Raw genomic sequence first — 10554 nt, 5'->3', positions numbered from 1 at the left:
TCTCGAATTGTCGTTGCTGGTTGTAGATTGCTTATGAGATGAATGATGGCTCGTCTAGGACTGATTTTGTGCTTCTGTAAGAAACACTTATGCTCCTAAACACTTTTTCTAGAAGCACTTTTATTAGAAAAACATTGAAACTTTTGTTAAAAATCCAAGTGCTTTTAGTAAAAGAGTTGGAAGTGCTTTCGCAAGGAGCACCTAAGCTTCTTTAAAAAGCGTTATGGGAACCAAAAGCACTTTTAAACTTATTTTTTTGTTAGAGTGTAGGCGGACACGTTTTGATGGCGGGAAAAACATGCTTTTTTAGCATATGTGATACTAGCTAACTAGTTTATAAATTAACTACGGCAAGTGGTCAATTGGAAATGCGGTAGAATTTTAGGTATGCAGTATGCTCTCGGTCTTGGGTTTGAAGGATGATGGTGGTAAAAACAAGGATGATTCCCTGGTTTGAGAAGGACGTGTATTATTTGACTGTTGTCGCAGTGCACTGAATTCCTTTTGTCTTTTCGGGCCCTTTGGAGATTAATCCTACCATTCAGGATGCGGGATACCTCAGACTTGAGCCAAAAAGAAAAAATTACTTTGTAAATTACTTATTCTAGTGTGGTGAGAACTGATAATGTAAGTATGAGATGTTTATGTTGAGGACTGAATGTTTGTATGAGATGTTTACCGTTTACTTGATGAGCTCCATAGCCAAAATTCAAAGTGATTAAGCGCATATTATGTTGGGTGTACTATATGGATCGAGTCAATAAGTTGGGCCACAAATTGTTTACAGAAGGTGGTTTTTTTTACACCCAATTTTTATTTTTGGACACCTCAATTAAATTTACATGTTTTTTTGGACACCCATATAAATTTATAATATTTTTAAATAGTCCGTACTTAAAAATAGAGAACAAAATTGGCACAACCATCTCAACTGTGAATTCCAACTCAAACCGGCCTCCCAAACCCTTCTCATTTCTATCGCGTAAATTACATTTTATCTCTCAAGTTTTGGTGTAATTGCAACCTTGTATAATATTTTTAAAACATTTCAATCTCATACAAAAACTTGTATTTGAGCCGTAATTTCATACATTCAAAGTCAAACCGTCAATTTGATCATTAAGTAATAGGGTGGCAACTGCGGGTCTCTTTTGCTGAACTTTTTGAAGGTTGAGTTTTAAATCTATTTAAGCCTTTTGGCTTCTATTGTAATACACATTCAAGAATTAGTTAAATAAACTTTTCGGTTTTCCCCCAAACTCTAGTGGATTCTTAACATTAAACTTCTGCGGTTTACGTTTGTATCCCTTGTGTTGTTAGCTTGTGCTGCGCGCATAAAACTACTGGAGAAACAAAAGAATGATAACAATGGCACAAATTTCTTTCATGAAAAGTAACTGTGCAATGCAGACAACTGGGTTTACGGGATTGAAATGGAATATAATTAGGATAAAAAATACCAAGTTAAAACCCACTTTATTATTATTTTTGTTGTTGAAAGAATTACACCATTGAAGCCATGGCATGATTTTTGTAACTTGTTCTTCTTCCATATTCTCACTTCCAATGACCCAACACATGTAGTCTTTATCTTCAACTTTGCTCTGTAAATATTCTAAATAAATAGATGCTATTTAGACATATGAACTGATGCTCTGTAAATATTCTAAATAAATAGATGCTATTTATCTTCAACACATGTAGTCTTTATCTTCAATTTTATAAAAAAAATCTTACAAAATTTAATCACAAATTTCATTTGGGTAATTATCAAAATAAAAAATAAAAGAGATTAAAAGGGTCAAAGAAAAGAATTAGGATAAGAGTTAAATACTAATAAATAAAAGGAAAATGAAACAAAAGAATGAAACTACAATCAATATTAAGATGTCATTTAATACTACGGTCTAATATTATTCTTCTTCACTTGTAAGTGAGAGATCTTAAATTTGATTATTACCAAAGGCGATTTTGAACCAAATTATTGCTAACCCATTGTGAGGCTTAGCCCATAATATCGTTTGTTCAAAAAAAAAAAAAAATCTTCTATTCAGATTGATCATAGTTCTCTACAACAGAATATTTGATGATTTGAAAGTTAAAGTAAAGGTGTTCGGCCTTCTAAGACACATTAAATACTCTCCCTTAGTACAAATAAAAAAAATAAAAAAAATAAAAAAAAACCCCAATTCATAGATTTTTGAGGCCTCTGATTTTTCTACCAAAATATGTAAGTCATCAAATCCATGTGCACTTCCTATTTAGTTTCAGGTAGATATGAAACTAATTACATAAAAAGAGTTAAGCTATACATCTCAACAAAGAGGTAGGCTATAACATAAAAAGATTGCTTGGTATAACATCTAACAAAATCACTTCAATGGAAATATAAACTTTATGTAAGTGGCCAGTCTCCAAATTGAACATGCATTACCTAAATCTATCTTCTGGAAGTGATGATCATAAAAAACACCCATATGATCGCGCCAAGCTGGAAGCAAAATGTATTTTACTTATGTGAAAGCTTACATTTTTATCTCATACCCAACACTCAAATATACAATAGCAATACAAATTCACCAAACACTTAGGCATAAACAAACAATAACCGACTAAAAATAATGAAGAAACTCAACAAAAAAAACCCAAAAAAGTAAAAATTTACATTCAACAGAAAAAACACACATCATGGGTTGTTCATATCAACATGGATGGTGTGATTATGTATTTAAAAGGCAGCAGATTAATTAAAAAAAATTGGGAATTATGGTTGTTTAATTGTACCTAAGATACAATAGTTGTGGTTGCTGGTGTTAATTGGCCTTCGAGGGAATTGAAGACCTTGAATTATAAAGGAATGCAGAAACTAGGATTAAACTAAGAAATATGCTACTAAAGGTCCCTTAAGACCGAACGGAAAGCTTATGCAACATTGATCTGCACGCAAAACATACTTTACATGTAAGCAATGGGGTTTGAGATTAGTAACCAGTGAGTATTGGAAAAACTATAGTATTTTGATATGCGTGTTAAACTAAGGAATGATTTTTTACATTCTCGTTTTCTCTTTTTGCATTCTTTCATTTGTTTTCATCTCATAATTTTCTTTGATTTGACCCATAAAAAAAAAAAAATTTCCCCTCATAATATCGAAACAAAAGGAAGTGCAACGAGGAAGTGCAGAAATCATTTTCCGCCATATTTATGCCTTCTTAGGTGGCCATTTGGTGTTTTCTCCTTAGGTCGGGATGGTGTACTGTTTTTGGGCAACAACTAGAAAGGCCCAACACCAAAGTGCACGGTAGAAACTGCAATGAGAAGCAAACTAAAATGCAGGATGCAAAGTGAAGTGGCAGGACACTCATATACGTGGCGTAGAGTTGGATCTTGTTATCGGACATGTTGTGCGGAAGCTTCAACAAGTGTGAGTGAAAAATAATAAACCCTAGAAACTGATAACAGATAAATGGAACAATACCAACAAGAACACCAAGATTTATACTGGTTCGGTAATGCCTACATCCAGTTTGGAGACGACGGAGTATTTCACTATAATCAATGAGAACATACAATAGTGTTTATCACTCAATTTCCCAAAGACCCGAATAACCCAAGCTCACACACTTACAATAGGAAGAGAAAACCAAAAAAAATACAAAGCAAGACAATTTGAGAAAATTCTTCTCTATGCCGAATGGCTTCTTGCTATTTTCCTTTCTTCCTTGTTATATTTGAGTTATGCCTACACCTCCTTTTATAGGCCAAGGCCTCTCATCAAGTAATAAAGAATTAGGCATAAGTGCATCTCCCACCTGTAAGTGCATCTAATTTTTATTTCCCACCTGTAAGTGCATCCATTTTTTATTTCCCACATGTAGCATGCCAACCATAAAAGTAGCCGAAAGTAGCTGACATCATTTGTTGGTTTTAGACTACTTTGTTTGAGCCAATAATCAACAGGACAAAACTTCTAAAAGGATAAGTTTAGGTCTCTTGTGCCTGAACCACACCATTCACACCATTTTCTTACGGTTCTATATTTTTCAACCGACTCCACCGAGACCGAGAAAGAGATAGAGTCGACAACTTTGTTTCCTTTTTTCAACCCTCTTCATTGTCTTCTCCTTCACGATGCACTGTGTTGGACGAGGGTTTAGGAGGTTGCGGCTATCCAATGGGGTTTCCAAGCTACCGACATTGGTAATGTATATAACTCATATATAATACACACACACACACATACACATATAAATTGTGTGGTTGGTTTTCTTAGGGTAACTTGTGGAGAAAGAAGGAAATAGCATTAAAGACTTTCGAAAACATCTACTCAAGGACTTGAGGAATTCGAAAGTGAGGTTAAACTTACTGAATACTATAACATGTGAATCTAGTTTAAATTAGTCGTATAAGTAGAAATCTTAAACTGTATCTGGAATAAACCATGATGGAAGTTATCATCCAATGCATTTTATCTTTTCAACCGAAGAATCCTAATAGTTGTCAACAATGCATTAACAGAAGATCTACAAAGAAAACAGCGATCATTTCTTATTTTCGTTGATTGACATCATTTGAAGGCATGAAATGCACACTACTAGATTTTGTATGGGAAGATATTGAGGAGCAACTTTGTCATTACAAAAATTGGATCTACGAAACCAACAATTTGGTGAGCAACGCATTGTCTCTACAAAAACCAACAATTTAATGACTAAAATACTTCGCGTACAAATAAGTAAAAACTTACGAGATCAAATCAAAAGCTGATAATTTATTACACAATAAAATAAAAAATAAAAAATAAAGCAATTAGTCATATCTTTTTATAAGCTAACGAAGTAGAATAATTATAATGATGCAAAATATATATACCTTTGATTGTTTTCTAAACTGGGAATGGAAAAAAAAAACCTAAATATGAGAACAGTAAACTTTAAATAAAATTAAAAATACAAAAGCGAATCTTGCTTGAAAGTAGATCCTAAAGTACCGTTTGGTACGTGGGACGGGACGGAACAGAGTGGGATAAGGCGTTCTATCCCACGTTTGATGCGCCTAAAACGGGTGGAATGAGCTATTCCACGGGACGAGTTTTGGGTGAATTTTCGTTCTACCTCATCCCCTGGAACGACTCGTTCCACATCTGTGGAACACAAAATTATAACCTCTCCGTCTTCTTCTTCTTCCTCCTTGTTTCCATCCGAGGGCATCTTTACTCCCGCTCCGTTTCGTTCCATCCTGTCCTGTCTCGTCTGCATACCAAACGATACCTTACGCTTGATCTTGGAAAGCAAGTCAAACCCTTGTACCAAGTCAAAATCAATGTGAATAAAAATTGAAATTTGAGAATTAGGGATTCCAGATTTTTCCCAAGAAGTACGGTAGTACTTGACAAACTCCTCCCTCGAAGCTTGGCATTCTACTGGATACCACAAATCTTCAACGCGATTTAGGTCTGCTTTTTGTTCGATTCTTTCTCTATACACGCGTACAAAGCGTCCTGAGCCTTTCCAAACACATCAAGTTGCAGATTAAACCCCAAACTTGACAGGGGCAAAATGGAAAGCACAATGTTGTTATGAACAGTAAAACAGTTTGTTTTGGGTTTTAGTATGCATCAAGAGAGATTATATTAACACACTCCAAATTATTTCTCCTATATCTTTTTAATTTTTTAATATTTTTCTGACGTAATTTGAGATGTGTGAATATAATATCTCTGTGTTAAATATGCTTATATTTAAGAAATAAATCTGACCTTTAACAAACGAAAAAATTGAAGTTATATAGTCCACTTAATAAATCTAACATTTAAACTTCATGCTAACATTCGAACATATCATTCTCCCACTTAAGCATAGGGGTTGTAAAATCCCGTTCGTAGATTTCACTGTTATAATCTACTTATTGTTATTATTGAAATTCTATGTTATTTTTTGGGAATTTATATTAATTTATTTGAATTTAGATTTTAATTAAACTAATTACGAAGTTTGAAGTTTGAAAATTAATTAATTTAAAATCTGCAGACCTTTCATATAACAGAACTCTGAATCCAGAAGGTAATACCATTTGCTTGTTAATTGATATAACAAATCAGTAGTTTGGTTTAACTCAATTTAATAACCTTATCAATAATATATATATATATATATATATATATATATATATATATTTGCCGCATATACATGTCAAAAAGGGGTAGTGGCAGGAGTGAAGAGGTAGTGTTTTAAGTTGAAAACCATTAACTTTAAGTTGGTTTATTAAAGGATAGAGAAAGAAGGTTACGATAGAACCTTACAATGTTGATTGCATAGATGAGAAATAATATGTATGGTTACTAGTATGAAAATGTGACTTGGTTTTATAAATGTGTTTTATATGAAAATGTGATTCTTTTATAATTGGCCATCAATCTATTTTATCAAATGTGAATTGATTCATGGATTGGTAATATTTGTGAAAAGGTGATTTGAAGTGCATATTGAAATGTTTATGAATTGTGTTATAAATATACATTTGAAATGTTGAGAAATGCGAGGGCTAGTAGGGGACCGTTACCCTAGTGTCACGGGGTTAGGTGACACCCAGTCCACACCATGTAGCAGTGGTACATGAATGGTCCTACTTGGTTAATCCGCGATGGGGGACCATATTATTTATGGATCACGCTTGGTTAATCCACGATGGGTGATCCTTATGCCCATGTATACTTAAGAGTGATCATGCTTGGTTAATCTGCGATAGGTGATCACTACCTAATAGTTCCATAGGTGTGACTCTACTTGGTTAATCCGCAATAGGGGGTCACTACCTACTTAGCTATCTTGGTCCTGCTTAGTTAATCTGCGATAGGTGATCACTACCTAACAGTTCTGTAGGTGTGACTCTACTTGGTTAATCCGCGATGGGGGGTCACTACCTACTTACTTTTCTTGGTCCTGCTTGGTTAATCCGAGATAAGGGACCATATTTTCTATGGATCGTGCTTGGTTAATCTGCAATAGGCGATCCTTATATTTTTGGTATGCCATACACACTCTTAGGGGTGATCATGCTTGGTTAATCTGTAATAGGTGATCACTGCCTAACAGATGCGTAGGAGTGACTCTGCTTGGTTTATCCGCGATAAGGGGTCACTGCCTACTTGGTTACTGCAGGGGTGGTTCTGCTTGGTTAATCCGCGATAGGGGGCCACTTCCTATTTGGTTACTTATGTAGGTTTCGGCCGAACTGCGTCCCTCTAGCCCTAGTTTTTAATGCACATATGAAGGATGGTTTTGGGAAATCTTGGTGGTTTGAATGGGAAAAGTCATTGGATGTCTGGGTAACTCCTTTGGAGTTTTCAGTGACTTGATTATGATTTCATAAAGCATGATTCTATACTCGATGTTTATAGATTGTGATCGATGATCTGTTTTTATTAAATATCACATAATTGTATTATTGTCACTCACCCGAGCTTCACAGCTTAACTGAGTTCTGATTTACCAGTGCACCATTCCCTTGATGTAGGCACTGATTTTCCATATGACAGGTCTGGGTATATTACGAGAAACCGTTTGGTATTTTGGTTTCGTTAAGTGGTCCGGGACCCGATGTTATTGGATTCCGTTGAGTGGTTCAGAATCCTTGCTCTTGTTCATTTCCATAAGGTTATCGTGTATCCTAGATTTGAGTGAATGAGAATTACCCACAATAGATCTTGTGAATACAAATTAGAATTACCATGTTATTACTCATAATCCAAGTAGGGAATTATATAGAGTTCCTTGGTTAAATTCGTGAAATGATATGTTACTGCATTCATTGATTAATGTAATTAAATGCTAAGATCTTGCATCTTTGATTCATGAATTGATTAATTGACGGGATCGTGAAATGACGATGGATATGATTGTTATTAGTATGATTATTTTAGTTGATTGATGTGGCTAGAAAGTAATATTGTGCTTTGTTGATTCTTTAATTGGTTACATGCTATGTATTGTGATTTTATGTGGAGAAACATGATGGTTTATATGATGGATGAAGTGGAAATATTAATGGTCTTGTGGGATTGATATGTAACCCTTAACCTAGTAATTTCAAGAATGTCAAGTTCTAATAATTGATTGGTGAGTGCTATAATTTTCCACTTAAAAGTATTGTGATAAAAGTTGAGGATTATGTTTGAATGAACTACGAATGGCTTGATCCCTATTTATGGTACGTAGGTAGTCTAACTGAGGATGTTAGAGGCAGCTATAAAGTCTACAAAAAATTATTGCCCAATTGGATCTTAAGTTGTGTTTTGCCATTTCCTGAAGGCGAGGTATGTTAGAGTTACGGGTATTTAGTGACGTCACGTGTCGATCCTGGACGTATTTCGGGATCGAGGCGTGACAGGGGTGGGCACGGGCTAGGCTGGGCCCAAATTTGGAGGAACTAGCCCTACCTGTTTTAAAATGTAACGGTTAGGGGCAAACCGAGTAGAAGCATTTTGAGTTTTGGAACCGAACCTAACCCGACCCGTTTAAAACGGGCCGGTTCAGGACGGGTTCACAGGTACAACTTTTTTTTTTTTTTTTTTTGGGTCAAAGAAACTTCAATAACAACACAACAATAATTACACAACTTGAGGCCCAATTATAGACAACAAAAATGGACCCCAAAAGCAAACGGCAAAGAAGCCCAAAACAAACCCTAATTGCCTACATCCGCCGCCGTCGCCAAAACGCTATATATCGAGCCTCCAACAACCACCAGAATTCAAGTTGATCATAGCCCCATAAGTGGATGAAAAAAAGACTGGATCATCATCCAAAAAGCACCCACGAGATTGTAGCCACCAGTGGATCATCCTCATGGTGGAATGTTTCCATCAAATCGAAAAATATGACAATGGATTATTCAAAACAGCCAACAATGGAATGAAAACGATACAAAAAATAAATGAAAGGGATATTTCCTATTGCACCAAACAGTGAAACCAAAATTAAAGAACAAACACACACATATCAAATGAATACAATTCCATCCCCACAACCTTCATTCTGATAGCTACAATCTTGTATTCCCCAACCAAAAATTTAGAACCCAGAACAGAATCTAGACCATTCCTGATTCAAAAACCCTAAATCTCTAAACCAAAAATTCACATAAATAACAAACGCCTAATTCAAAATTACCAAAATTATAGCAGCTAACGACGGTGATGGGGTGATGATGATCGCGACGGTCATCTAAGAATCGAGATGGGTGGTGCCGACGAGGAGGAAAGAATCGAGATGGTTTGTACCATCGGGATGGCGGTGCTTTGGGATATCATCAAGGAGGAGAAAAGGATGGGTGATGTCTTTTAGGAGGAGAAGATAGAAGAGGAGAATGATGGGTGGTGCCGACGAGGAGGAGAGAATCGAGATGGGTGATGTTGAGGAGGAGAAGACAGAAGAGTGTGGGTGGTATGGACTTTGGAGAGAGGATTAGACCGGGAAACTGAGTGGGCTTGGTAGAAACGGGTCCAGCGGGGGCCCTGTTTCTTAGGCCTTTTGGACCCGTCCTGCCCCATTTGTGGTTTACAATTTTCAAACCCTGCCCCGAACCGCATGGACCTGACCTGCCCCGCGGGTTTAGTACCTATTTGCCCACCCTTACTTGAGCATAAGTTGAAGCTATCACATAACTAATAATGAAATCAAAGACATGAACCAATTGTTCATGATGAATTTATTTTTATAGTTCTTGCATAATCTGAGATTGAACTAATTGATCAAATCATACTCCATTGTTCAAACTGTTTATGTATTAAAAGATAGTTTCAATCCTTTCAGAACAACTCATCGCACATAAGTTAAAGTACACCAATTCCTATAATGACCAAAATTTCAAAAGCAATCACAATATTTTTGCATTCAATTTGGTTCTAATTGGCTCCTATCCATCGAACAAGATCAACCAAAATTTTGATAATGGTCGGATATTGCGATAATATATCTTGATTAAAACGAGATAATCATGACCATTACTTCTTCTCCAGAACTCAAAATTCATCTTCATGCAGAAGTTAGTTTTACAAAAAGATTGAATGCGCATGAATCAAATATGTATATCCTAAAAACTACATGAATTATAATGAGTTCAAGTAAATAGAAAATCACTAAAATTTAGCTTTTTTATTAAAAAAAAAAAAAAAAAAAACAACCAAGATTTCAGATACATCAACAAATCCTAAGAGATAATCAAATGGACACAACATCCCTCTCAATTTACGATTCCAATCTAAATATCGGAAGCATGAATCATAATTGAAATCACAAATATACCAGAAGGGGAAGAAAATTTCGACATAAAATAAATTTAATTTCTTTAAGGTTCTAACAGTTAAGTTAGTGCGATAGTAACAAAAATCAGGTAAAGTCACAAAACCCAATCCACGAGCCAAGTATCTTAAAACTCTATAATTTTCACAACTATAATAAAACGGATCATAAACAACAATAAGTTCTACTCATGGCCATTCTTTTGAATGACAGTTCAGACTAAAAGTATCAACTGGCAACAAATAACATGTAA

Source organism: the organism of the source record quoted next, unplaced genomic scaffold (assembly GCF_019419815.1).
Source record: "Pyrus x bretschneideri cultivar Hongxiangsu unplaced genomic scaffold, Pyrus_bretschneideri_v1 Contig61, whole genome shotgun sequence".
In the NCBI taxonomy this organism is placed as follows: domain Eukaryota; kingdom Viridiplantae; phylum Streptophyta; class Magnoliopsida; order Rosales; family Rosaceae; genus Pyrus; species Pyrus x bretschneideri.
Note: the sequence above shows the minus strand (reverse complement) of the source record.